Source organism: Phoxinus phoxinus (genome assembly GCF_949152265.1).
Source record: "Phoxinus phoxinus genome assembly, chromosome: 1".
Lineage (NCBI taxonomy): Eukaryota > Metazoa > Chordata > Actinopteri > Cypriniformes > Leuciscidae > Phoxinus > Phoxinus phoxinus.
The window spans coordinates 27,185,159-27,198,644 of NC_136876.1; the positions used below are offsets into that span (position 1 = coordinate 27,185,159).

Sequence of the window (13,486 nt, forward strand, 5' to 3'; positions counted from 1 at the left end):
AATTTAACAAACTTTTAGCCTTTTATGTTCAAACCGGAGTCAGACAATGATATAGAGACTCAAGAAGAACTGACAACATGTAGAAGCAACAGGACATTTCTGAATGGTTAGTTGTTGAATTTAGGTAGCATTTCTGCCATGATAATCTAGAAATCGTGTTCCTGGGGGCGGGGTTTATGTACATTTTAGGGTTAGTTAGTAATGTCACTAACCCGGGAGGAATGTCCTGTAGTCCCTACCAGCCGTTTGTTGTAGTCTTTAAAAAGCAATTTCTTTAAAAGAAAATATCTCCATTTGCTTTGAACTTTGCAGATGTTGTTTATGCTCAAACAGCAACATTACACACTAACTAAAGTTAGAAAAGTGAAATCATAATCAACCACCCCTTTAATATCCAAAAATATAAAAAAAAGTTGGCAGTTGATCCTTCTAATAGATGATCAAGGCCGTAACATGAGCAAGTTATCATGCAACACTATGCAACAGCACCTCACTCTCCACATGCTCATAATCTAATCCCACTAAGGCGTCTGGTTCTGTTCAGCAGCTGTGTCTTGTTTCTCCTTGATGTCAAACGACGTTCATTGCCTTGGTTTTCTGAGCATCTCTAAACCACCTTTTAATCATTATCTAATTATTTAGATCTAGATTTGCCGCAGGCGCCGAGGAGCAACTTGCTGAGTTGCAGCCCTGAAGGGTCTGATTGGAGCAGAAGGGTTGAGGGTGCAATGCTCTCTGTGAACTGCTCCCTAAAGCATGTCTGCATAAGCCTTCCTCTCTGATGGCTGATGTCTGTCACCTTTTGACCTACTGAAGTTAAAAGCCCCTTCATACATTTAAAAAAAGGCACATGAAACGCAAAAGTAAGGTCCGACAGGAGCACACACATAAAAGGTATGAATTTAAAGGGTCTTTTAGCAAGAGAAGCTTGAAGCTGATGTAAAAAATTAAACGTTAGATATCTTTTATCAGTTAGAACTTCACATGCAATATATTGCACAGGCTGCCAGAGTCACAGAGAGGAATGGAGCGTGAACAAAGGCATTTCAATGATTATTCATAAAACTTCATGTCACCTTTAAATTTAACACCTGCGTGTTAAAAGAACCCATTGGAAAATCCACAGCAGGCAAATGGCTCACTTCAAACCATTCAAGAGGCATTAGAGAGTTATTAACGAGCATTAATTCCAACATGGTGGATGGTTTTTATGAATACAGCTCTGGGTGACTCCAGAGTTTAAAGAGAAAGTTCATCCAAAAATCAAAACGCTGTTAACATTTACTCACCACCATGTTACTCCAAACCTGTATGACTTTAATTCCCACAAAACAATATGTTAGTCAGGATAACAGTTCAGTCACTAATCCCTTTCACAGTATCTTTTTTTATACCATACAATGCATGGAAATGGTGACTGAGGCTGTAATTTGATTTCTGCCTAACACAAACCAGCTCTGAGCAGCTCCAAGAACTGAAACATTTAGAAGTTCAAGAAGGTGAAAGACAACCGTTTACTAACAAACATTTGTCATGCTTCTGATTTTGGGCCAGCTATACCGGGTTTGAAATGTGAAATGTCTCCCTCAAAGCTTGTGTTTAAATATATTTATGTGATGTGTCATGGCTAACGTTACCAAGGGAACATATATGATAATGAAAACACATTTCTGCTCTCTTATGTACTCCCGTTGAGCCTGGGGTCTGTGTAAGAAGCCTTGATCATTCTCTTCCAAAATGACAGCAAACTCAGGATCATCAGATCACCCACAATTTCCACCTCATACTTTCAACTTAAAATCTAAATCACCCTTTTACTTTTGAAATGGCATTGCAATAATAGGATACAGCACAAGAAACCTGTTTTAGGAATTGCACCCTGTTCCTTTAGCAACAGATGCCAAAGTCATCACCAGCACCACTCATGTCACACACACACACACACACACACTATCAGGGAGCACAGCACGTGCCTATGGGCTAATTCTCTCACAGCTCAACACATCAGCATTTAAACCCTTCGTTTCATGTGTCACAGATAACAGCAGTAGATCTTCATTCATTGCGCTTAATCTGTTTGTTTCTTGTATGCGAGCGGTGGAGCTCGAACAGACAAGCCGCGCGCGCTTTAGAGATTTATCACAGGCCACACAGTGCCTTCGTATTTACACCCATAAATTTGGTCAAAGCGTCTTTCAAAGTGAAAACACTCAATCATTTCCCAAAAATAATCCAAAGTTTGAAGGCAACAGATTTAGGGGTTGCTACGTTGGTCAGGCTATTGTAAACCAAGAAACAGCGTGACAAGTAAACTAAAGAAAATGCGCATTTGTGAGCATCCTTTAGACTCTGAAAAATACGCATTGATAGGCCGATATTTGTTTTTATCCAGAAAAGTCTAGAATTGTTACATACCCAGGCCAGCACTAACAAAAATAACGGTCGTTACGATGTATTTCCAGTTTTATTAGACAGGTGTTTAAAACGAATTATCTCTCATTCCTCGTCTTGTAATAAGCAGTCCTGTATCCTAAAGTAATCCATCCATAATTTATGACTCAAGGTTACTAAATATTGGTGAAAGGTGTCTCGACAGCACAAATTCATTAGTTTACATCGACGCCCGGACACACGCGCAACTGGACACAGACACACATACTGCCGCATTAATTCCTTTGTACTTATACATATTAAAACACGGTTTTCGTTATTATAGTCATTAATACAGGTGGCAAATAATATAAAATACAAAATTACCGTTTTAAACGCAGCTGTTTGCGAAGGCTATTTATGCACACATTTCCTAGACTACCGAACAACATAGCTACGTAACAAATGTTTGTTTTCCAAGTAATACTACTAAATGTTTACAGTCTTACCTTGACTCTTGTTCCTTTGATTTTAATCTAAATATATCCGTCAGAAGCTCTGGTGCGGAGTCGATGTCTCCTCTCGCCTGTCTTTCTCCGTCTTTCTAGCTCTCTCGCTGTTCGACCCCCCCTCTCTCTCTCTCTCTCTCTCTCTCTCTCAAATTGATTCACCCTTTCGCAGAGCTGGAAGCAGAGCACTGTCTGCCTGTGAGTAGCTAGTGGCGGGTCAGATGGAAAAATACACGCAGAAAGCGATAGCAGCCAACTTTACCACAGTACGTCTTATGATGAAATTTCGCATGTAACATATTAATAAGCCTGGAGGACATGTAGCCTAGTGTGTTTTAAAACCCATGAGGTAAATAAAATATTATTAGCCTGAACCAACTGACACAACATTGATAGCCTACGATTAAACCTAACGATTAAAGCGCAAAAGTGAAGGTGAGATGTCAAACCGACCAGTCAAGTTTAAAGGGACACTTCACCAATTAGCATTAAGCTTTGTATCAGTAGAAAACCTGTAGTATTTTCAAATTACCGTGCTTCCCTGCCTCATCTCCCCCTGAGACGAGAGATTTATGTATTTTTTGTCTGGAGGGTTTTTTGGCCAAAGGCTAAAAACTACAGCCAGTAGTAGGAGCTAGTTCCGCATGTTTTCAACCCGCCCATAGTGGGTGGGATCTCACTCACAGAATGTACAAATAGTGTAAGCCATTTTTTTTAAGCTAAGCTAACAGGCTTTTTCTCTGTGGAGAAAGCTGAGTAGTAGGGGTGACCATACGTCCTTTTTTTTTACCGGACATGTCCGGCCGGGACTGCCCGGGCTCTTCCTCCTGACCGCCAAGCAAGTCTTGCTCCTCCACTGCAGCAGCTGCTCTGGCCGCCTCCCGCTCTTCCACCATCCGTAGCGGTTCTTCGCTGTATTGCGGCTCATACAGGTAGCCACGAGCATCGAATTCGCGCGATCGCCCAAAATGTCCGGAATTCAGCTTTTGCTTTCTACAGTCATTCTATCCACAATGGCGGAAAGGGAGATTTGAAGTTGATAAGGCAGAAGGAAATTTCGAAGATCTGGCGCGAGAATCCGATGCTCGTGGCTACCTTTACGAGCCGCAATACAGCGAGGTACAGCTGCTGCAGCAGCAGAGGAGCAAGACCAGCTTGGTGGCCAGGCCAGGAGGATGGTGGTGTCAGTGCTTTCGCTGTGCGCCTATGGACACAGATAGAGAGTCCTATTGCTGTCGCGAACTCGTCACGGAGACTCACGATAAAACGTGAGTCACCAACTTCTAAAATAATTTCACATTTCTACTACAAGACCCAATTTAAATACACATTCATCTTGCCAGTGGTAAAGTATCCCTTTAAGTTTGTCAATGAAACCTAAATGCAGAACCGTAAACACTGCAAATAAGATGCTCTAAAAGCCAGATTAGTCGTTTTAGATCTTCAGACAGACCTAAAGTCAAGTCAAGTCAAGTCATCTTCATTTATATAGCGCTTTTAACAATGTAGATTGTTTCAAAGCTGCTTTACAGAGATAAACGTTTAATTTAAGGTAACAGATTGTTTTGGCTTTATAGCGGTTCTCGAATAATGTTACTTTACAGCTAAAGTTAGTTTTGATTGATTCACTTCAGGGATGGAAATTAACTTTTTTGTCCACCTGCCACTGTGGCTGGTGGATTCCAAAATCTACCAGCCACTCAAAGTTTTTACCAGCCACTTTCTTGTTTTTAACCGACAATGTGTAACTGCATGTGAAAATGAATACTACAAGATCTACAATACTTAAGCCGTTTATTCCATAGGGTAAAATCTCAAGATGTGCCTCCTCTAAGGCCACATTTACACATAGCCGGGTATTTAGAGAAACGAATATTTCCCCCCCTCCGTTTTCAATAATAACATCGTGCACACAACCATCATAAATACGCCGTCGAGCGCCATCATAACTATGCCAAACCTAATAGGCGGCAGTGTAGCGAGAAGGATAAAGGCATGCAAGCCAATCAGAATCCTCAGAATCGACAAGAGAGAACCTAAAACCCCCTTTCTCCCAGTTGACACGACAACATATAACTGGCGTTTTCAGAAATCTCCACTTTGGCCGGAGTTTTTAGAAAGAATCGTTTTCTGGGATAAAAACGGCGTTTTCGTGTAAATGACAGGCCAAAATGCAGAGAAATATCTGCGTTTTCCCATCGTGTAAACGGGGCCTAAAAGTGTCAGGGTGAAACCGCATGCTACTTTTATTTACCCGCCACGGTGGCTGGTAGGTGAAGCGAGTTTACCAGCCACAACACAAAATCACCAGCATTTGGCTGGTGGCTGGTGCTAATTTCCATCCCTGATTCACTTCCGTCAAAAGGATAATTTGTTATTAAATTAGGGGCCGCTAAGACGACACCGTTTTCTCTACACAGACTTTAAACTCGAACCTGCGAGAAACGCTGATGGCGCTCACGTGCGCATCGAGAATTAATTATATAGTTATGTGCATTTGAATATATGTGCGCATGTTTGTAATTCTCTACAAACCAAGCCTATACAAACTACTTGTCCTGCCTATAAATTTGATACAGAATTTTATTTTATCACTACGGGGTAGATAGATACGCGAATTTTCAACAATGCTTTATCTGTAGAATGATAAAGGGATCCTCCATAGGGAGAGACTAGTTGGCACTTCAACACTGCGTTGTCATCGGGTCCAGGCAAAGGTCCTTTGCCAGATCTGGATACGGCCTGGATCCGGCAGGCTGCGGGAAAACCTCGGGATAAACAAAGACACTAAAATTAGCGTAGATGCCATTCTTCTTATGATGTAACGAGTACATCAGGATTTAAGGGAAGTGTTCCCAGTTCCAGCTGACCTAATCTATGCAGCCTAACATTGAGTTATAGAAGTCAATAATACATTATGTGAATGCTAGGTCAAAGAGATGTGTCTTTAATCTAGCTTTGAACTGACAGAGTGTGTCTGCTTCCCGGACAATGGTAGGAAGACTGTTCCAAAGTTTTGGTGCTAAATAGGAAAAGGATCTACCGCCAGCAGTCGATTTTGATATTCTAGGTATTATAAACTGGCCGGAATTTTGAGATCGCAATAGACGTGAAGGACTATAATGCGTTAAGAGTTCGCTCAAGTACTGGGGAGCTAAACCATTTAGTGCTTTGTAAGTAATCAGCAATATTTTAAAATGTATACGATGTTTAATAGGCAGCCAATGCAGTGTTGACAGAACGGGGCTAATATGGTCATACTTCCTGGTTCTGGTAAGAACTCGAGCTGCTGCGTTTTGAAATAGCTGTAGTTTGTTTGTTAAGCGTGCAGGGCAACCACCCAGTAGAGCATTACAATAATCTAGCCTTGAGGTCATGAACGCATGAACTAATTGTTCCGCATTTGTCAATGAGAGCATATGGTGTAATTTAAATATATTTTTAAGATGTAAAAATTCAGTTTTACAGATACTAGACACGTGACTTTCAAATGAAAGATTGGTATCAAAGAGCACACCCAGGTTCCTAACCGACGACGAAGACTTAACAGAGCAGCCATCAAGTGTTAGACAGTACTCTAGGTTATTACGTGTGGAAGTTTTTTGTCCAATAATTAGAATCTCAGTTTTTTCTGAATTTAGTAGTAGGAAATTACTAGTCATCCCATTTTTTATATCAGCTATGCATTCCGTTAATTTTGTGAATTGGTAGGTTTCGTTAGGTTTTGAAGAAATATACAGCTGAGCATATAACAGTGAACATGTTTCCTAATGATATCTCCTAATGGTAGCATGTACAGAGTGAACTGTATGGACTTCACGCTGTGAACGTCCAAAAAAGGCAGAAAACTAATCAAAAACACATCAATTGGATTTTTTTACAGATTTATTTCAATTTATTCTTACCATTATAGTCTGAAAAGTCCATTCAAGAAGGAAAAACGTACATACAGTCGGGAATGTTTAATATGAGGCTCAATGGCTGGAACCTTTTGGTTGTGTGCTGCGTTTGTCCAATCAATTACAGTGACACCGCAAATAAGAAAATTAACCCAGGGTTTAGGAATATACAGTATGAAACATTAGCTTACGAATACTCAGGATTGATTGTTAATGGTTTAGAATGATCCGGGCCTATTCCATGTTGAGCAGCAGTATTGAGATCACTCGCGAAAGTCTCGATCATTTTTGCACCAAGATTTTAACTTAGGGGCTGTTTACACAACACTGTTTACAAAATTGAAAATGGGTTTCAAAGTTCAAGTTTTTGAAAAGGATACAGTCACTGTTTCCGTGTAAACAATAAAAACGTGAATTTGTGAAAACGCTGACGTCATGCACATGCGTATTACCAGTTCAATCTATAGGCACGTAGTGTTTCTTTACAAAGTGACATTGCCAGCTACAGGCCTGGTAGCATAATACAGTGTTTTTAGTCGTTTTCACAGATCCGTGTGAACGGGATTGTTTTGACAAACTTGTCATCTCTGTACGCGAAAAAAGAAAAACTTTACAGTTTTTAGCACATCGTTGTCGTGTAAACGTACCCTCAGTGTAAACGGTAACGCCATGCGCGTGTATTACGTGTTTAGTTTATAAATGGCGCTTTTCCATTACCAGTACCAGCTCAATTCGACTCGCCTCGTCTTGGCTCGCTTTTCGCTCCGTTTTCCATTGCAGATTGTACCTCCACAATATTATCTGGTCGTCATAGCGACGCCGCAGCAAACTGCCGTGACGTAATCTTCTATGCGACACACTCCTGCTACCCACACACACAGGACAATGGAAAAAAATCAAGTGTATGCTGTTTTACATAATATTAGTAATGGGTATATCACGCAACTCTGGCCAAACTATTTCAAAATGGCGGGGTTATTCAGGATACTCCGTCTGGCGTGTGCAATGATGACGCAGTGAATAGTGACGATTCTCTCTGACCAATCAGCAGTCTGCCGTGTTTTCACGTCACATTTTAGTATCGCCTCAGCTCGCTCAGAACCTCGCCGGAGGTGATACAAAAAAAGTATCTGGAAGCAGGTACAGGTACAACTTTTACACAGTGGAAAACCAAACAAAGGCGAGTCGAGGCGAGCTGGTACTGTGTAGTGGAAAAGCGCCTATAGACATAGTGTTTCTTCATAAAGTGACATCGCCAACTACTGCCTGGGAGCATAATAGTGTTTTTAGTTGTTTTCACAGATCCGTGTGAAAGGGGATGGTTTTGACAACGTGTCTTCTGTATGCAAAAAAAATGCGTCCATTTATAGTTCATATTTACTTCATGTTTATTGCATTACTTGTCGTATACAAACAATTTAAACTAGCATCAGTGTTATTTTCTGAGTATGTGCTGCCGAATTACTCTTGTTCATGATGTGAATATACCAAAGCCACAGTATCGTCCTTTCGCAACTGTTTGGCCAATAACAGAGACAAAACGTGTAGCCTCTTATCCACAGGAGCAACTTCTTATCTAATGAGCAATGGCGCAGATGAATGTCAGTTAGACCGTATTTCATGCGCATCACATCAAAGCACGCAGGACATGTCAATCAATCGATGCACTCTATGGTAGAGACAGACAGCTGTCCTTTTATTGATACGAGACAGGCCTGGTAAAGCATAAGAATTTCATGATCCACACTTTGTGTGTTTGTGTAGGTATAATATTTATGTGCGTATGTGTGTATGGTACAGAACGCATATGTGCGACCACAACACGTGCGCGCTCCGCTTAAGATGTTATGTTGGCATAGCAACTCCGAGGCGCATACAGTAGCCAAATCCGCCCCCTGCTCGCGCTCCTGAGCACCCAGCATCTGGCTTTAAACGCTTCACCTTTGCTTAACAATTTAATACGAGGTTGCGCAGAACATCGCGATAAACAATTGTGAGGGATATCGCTCGATACACAGGGGTGTGACAACATGAGTTGGTGCTTGGAGGAATTGGGGGTAAATGAGGTGTGAGAGGAGGAGGGAGAGGTCAGTGGATGAGAGACGGAGAGAGAGAGAGAGGGGGGGGGGGGTATATCAGATGGCTGATTAGCACAGAATTGATAACATTCTAAATTCAGACACAAGGAATCAGTCACTGCCTCTCCACTTTTAACTCTTCATGTCCGACTCTACTGAGTGTTCTGCCTGCAATAAACGTCTGAGAGATGAGATTGCAGCTGACTTTACCTCCCTATACCTTTCTTTTTTATTTTCTCAGGATGGATATGGAACACATCTGCTGTGTCTTTCAGCATAAAATGATGTTCACACTTGGCTACGGCTTCCTCGGAGGGGCTCGTACTACAGGTCAGTGGCCAATCCCGGCACCCTCCGAATCAGCATGCCCCCGATCGAACTCCTTTCGTCCTTCCCTCCTCTGTCGCTCTCTGCTATGCACTCACTCCACTGACATCACATCTATACCCTTACCTCTCTTTGAATACCCCCTCCCCTTCCCTTCCTGCCTTTTGCCCCCGAACTGCGCTCTATGCAGTAGTAGAGGAGGGGCATTGTTCACAGCCCACAGCTCAACCCTGGAATTCTACACCAGTGGGTTCTCTCTCTTTCTCTCTCTCTCCTTCTCTCGTCCAGCTTCAGCATCCTGCTCCTTCTTCCTCTCCCTCCCTCTCTCTCTCTATTAACTTTCCAGTCACACAACAGTGCAGTGGATATCCCTCCCTCCCTCCGGTTTCTCTCTCCCTCCCTCTCACTCTCTCTCCTCTTTCCAATCTCCTCCCCTCTCCCACAGATACCCTCCTATGTTGAAATCTTCCTGGATCTCTGTGTGTCTCCCTGTTGACTGCTCTCTCTCCGAGTCAAAGCCCTCAATCTCCATTGATTAAGACTGCAAGCTGTCCCCCTCCTCATTTATAATCGCCTCATCTCTTCCGCTTTCACCCCAATTAAAACCTTTCTCTAGCTTTGAGCTCCCCCCACCCCGACTCACACTATCCGGCATGGCAGTTGTATACGTTGCGCAGTGTGTGTGTGTGTGTGTGTGACCATGTGGACTGTGTTTTTCTTGGTCATTCTCCATCTTTCGGTCTCCCTCGCGGGCAGCTGAGATTTGACTGATTATGTGGACACCACAGGCCATTAAATGAACAGTGATGCGGGCCGGCTGGAGGATTAATGCAGTTCAAATGATGAAGACAGATCGGACGCGCTGTACACTATAAGGCCCTGTGAGTGTGATTACCGCCCTTCACGGGGAGCTGCAGGAAAGAGCACGGCCCTTTGAGGGCTGCAATGCTTTACTACCTTTAGCGAACAAGGCGCTTTTCACGGCAAGCGTCGGAATTAATGCTCTCCGCTGTGTCCTCACATGTAGAGTGAAATACTCCCAAACCACAGTGTGGGACGACTCTCGGGATGTGTTTCTGCTCAGTTTTGCAGTACCTGCTAAATGTTTTTGCGATGTGGGTCACTGACGTGATGCTGTGTTCATTTGTTCAAATTTACATTCAAAATACTGTATACACAAAGTGATTTGAATACAAATATGTGATGAGCATGTTTTTCATTTTTGTATTTAAATAAAAAGAATTGTGGGAACAAAGTTAAAAATGTCAGGATGATACAATTGTCCTGATCAGGGTTTACTGTTGGCCAAATGGGTGCCCTAAGCAGAATTGTATTATTTATGGTTATATTGAACAACACTGTTAAAATACATAATGTAATATAATAAACAATTATCTTATAGAATGTACATTATGTATTATATCAAATGCCTGCAGATGAGGCCAGCGGCCTGGTGACTATTGTTGTTACACTTTACAGCATAATCAAATCCTTTAATAGTTGGCCAAACTACACTTAATGAAAAAGTCCACTTAATCTTTAATATTTGGGTACTTCTTTGCCTTAGAAATGCTACAGCCACTGTCATTTCTTGAACAAGAACACATGGACATCAAAACATGCAAATTCAGAGCAAGCTGGTTACAGTTTTATTTTGAAATCGCTATGAACATCATATTTAGAATGTGTAAGCTTAGGTCTATAAATGATAGCACATAGTATGCTATATTATATATTTTTTAATGGTTTTAAAACGGTCTAATGCGGGTGATGCTTTGTTTTTTGGTTTATGTATTTTCGTCCATGGAATGCTACATTTCCGGTATTGACAAAATTGCATAGTATCAAACCAGAAGCTGGTCAAATTATTAACGCGGCATAAAGAACTTAAAATAAATTTCACCCATTAAATTCAATAGCCAAAACTTTCACATATTTTTGAACATACCCGAAATTGAAGCACGGGAATCATCTTGGGCTTATTTTCCCTCTTCGCTTCTCAGCGCCAAATCTGTTGTCTTTTCCCGGGCATGGTTGTCAGCCCGCCGCATTACATGATGTGGGGGCGGGGTGGATACGGGAATGGCGTATAATAAACTTTTTTTTTTCTTTTTTCTTTTTTTCAAGGTGTAAGAAAAGGCATTGAGTTCAGACATTAAACTGGACCTTTCATTGAATACGAGATTATATTTGAAGAAAATATATTTTAAAAAAAATTAACCATGCAGAATGCCTACATTTCTAAGAAATGGATTTTGAAAAGATTTTTCATTTTATTTATCAACTGTCTTCTTTTAAGAATTTCCCTGATCTCAACTACATCTCCAAAATCCATTCTTATGGCCTGGTATGTTTGAGTGTGTCTACTGTTTTCATATAACACTTTTTTTTTTTGTACACAGGTCCACCAGACCAGACATGTGGCAAACGTTGTTTCCTCTCCGCTGCATTAAACCATGTCAGCAGATTTAGCAACATCAAAATTTGCTATTCTCAAGGGCATGTCAGAATCCATCTAACGCAGTAAGTAATTCATGCCATGTTTGTGTCAAGCCCTGTGTTGTCCTTTTCGGATGACAGAAAGGTGGGGCTCCTGTTCTTTGGGTACCGTTGAAAGGTAGCAATACAAAACAATATATGCAACATGATGTGTGATGTAACCATGTGTGACACTCCACAGCCCATCTTGCTGTTACTTACAGAGTATCATTAAAGTTTAACTACTGCATTAGCACAAAGCACACTTGCACTGTTAACTGCACAATGTTAGCACTTTGTTCAGTGCTGATTGCTTAGATGTTTGTATGTATGACTATGTTCCCTGTGACATCGAATATTTTCTGAATGAAAGCTTAACATTGCAGGAGTGCTTTAAATCTAGAGCTGGACTGCCCAACAAACACTTCTGGTCAAGGACTAACAAATCAACACAAAACCTAAGCCATAAATTAGCTATTGATTTTTTGTTTGTTTTGTCGGGATCTCGCCTCTACAAAAGTTAAACAAATTTTAAATCTCAATTTAAAAGTTGTCTTCTCTTCTCGTTAAAAAAAAGAAAAGAAGTATTTTTAAGCCAGATTTATCTCATATTATGACATAAGCCAAATAAATGTTTGACCCCGGCCCCCACCCGGTAGTTTACATAATGTAATTAATGTATAGCCTATATAGTAATTGGCTTACAATGATTTAGCATTACAGTGAGATAATAATAATCAAATATTATTCTTCATTGCTATAATCCGCCCCTCCAACTTTATATAGATTTGTATACACAGTTTTTTTCATGTGTTGTCTTGCCTGGGGCACAAATGAGCCAGAACTGCCTCTGGGTGCTCCTTCGAAACAAAAGGTACATGACAACATTGAGTGGAATGGTGAGATTAAAAAGTAAGTGGACTGAACCCATGAAAACACAGTGAAGACTCCGCGGCCACTGCAGTGAACCCGTTTTGATAAGCTCTAGAGTTGCCTGTCTGCACAATTGGTTAATAAAAAATTCTATCAGACCTCTCAGTTGCGTTTCCTGTTCTTAGCTGCATGTCAGTCGCCGTACCACGTCAGCTGAGGATTCGTGGAAGGCTTAGTCTTGCTGTGAACGAAATGCATTACATCTTTCTTTGTCATTTTTTTCCCTCCTCGCTTTCCCTCCACCCATTCAGAGAGAAGGCCAGCATGGTGCTCCTGTGTGATACCAGAGGTTTTGCCCCACCTCGCCATGGGAGCTCAGCTGCTTTTGCCTCACTGAACCATGATACGTGTCATACAAGAACGAGATCAGCTTCCCCACAGCACTGCATTTACATCAAATAAACTTCTCCACTGTCAGAATACAAACCATTGAAATGCTCCCTCATGGGGCACGAAAACCCGAAACGCCTTCAGGGGCGTATCACCAAATGTTGGGCCCCGGTCACAGAACCAAAGGGACGGGCCCCTCACTACAGCATAATATATATCAATATATCTTTGTGGGCCCCCTCTTCGCTAAAGGCCCGTTACTCTGTTCCACTATTACCCCTTGTCCGACGCCCTAACTTTTGCATGTCGAAGGCTGACGAAAATCACAAGAAAACACCTGCACACTGAGCCTCCATCAATGCACATCTATTAAGGTCATAGATGCATCTCTGCCCCGAAGTACTAGCGAGCTCGACGCTTTTTTTCCGCCAGTGCAAGGCAAACGTCTCTGGAGGTAAAACAACACTCTACTTCCGTTCTCCTGCCACTGCGTTTTATATTTAAAACAAAAGTCAGTCAAAGCGATCGCTCCCTAAAACAAACTCTGTGTGGCTCCGTGACC

At 41.6% G+C, this 13,486-nt stretch overlaps 1 protein-coding gene across 3 annotated transcripts in view; it reads right to left on the minus strand.

Annotated features, from left to right (window-relative positions):
- Window positions 1–11,237, minus strand: part of lrrc4ba (leucine rich repeat containing 4Ba) — a 42,843-nt gene extending 31,606 nt beyond the window's left edge. Inside the window, exon 1 of one of the 3 annotated variants that reach the window (XM_079623524.1) lies at window positions 11,132–11,237. The gene's annotated coding sequence lies outside the window, so the exon portion shown is untranslated. Of the gene's footprint in view, window positions 1–2,879; window positions 3,000–11,131 lie in introns of those variants that run through there. The other 2 variants (XM_079623525.1, XM_079623523.1) reach the window with 2 other exon arrangements.
- Window positions 11,238–13,486: the final 2,249 nt, after the last annotated feature.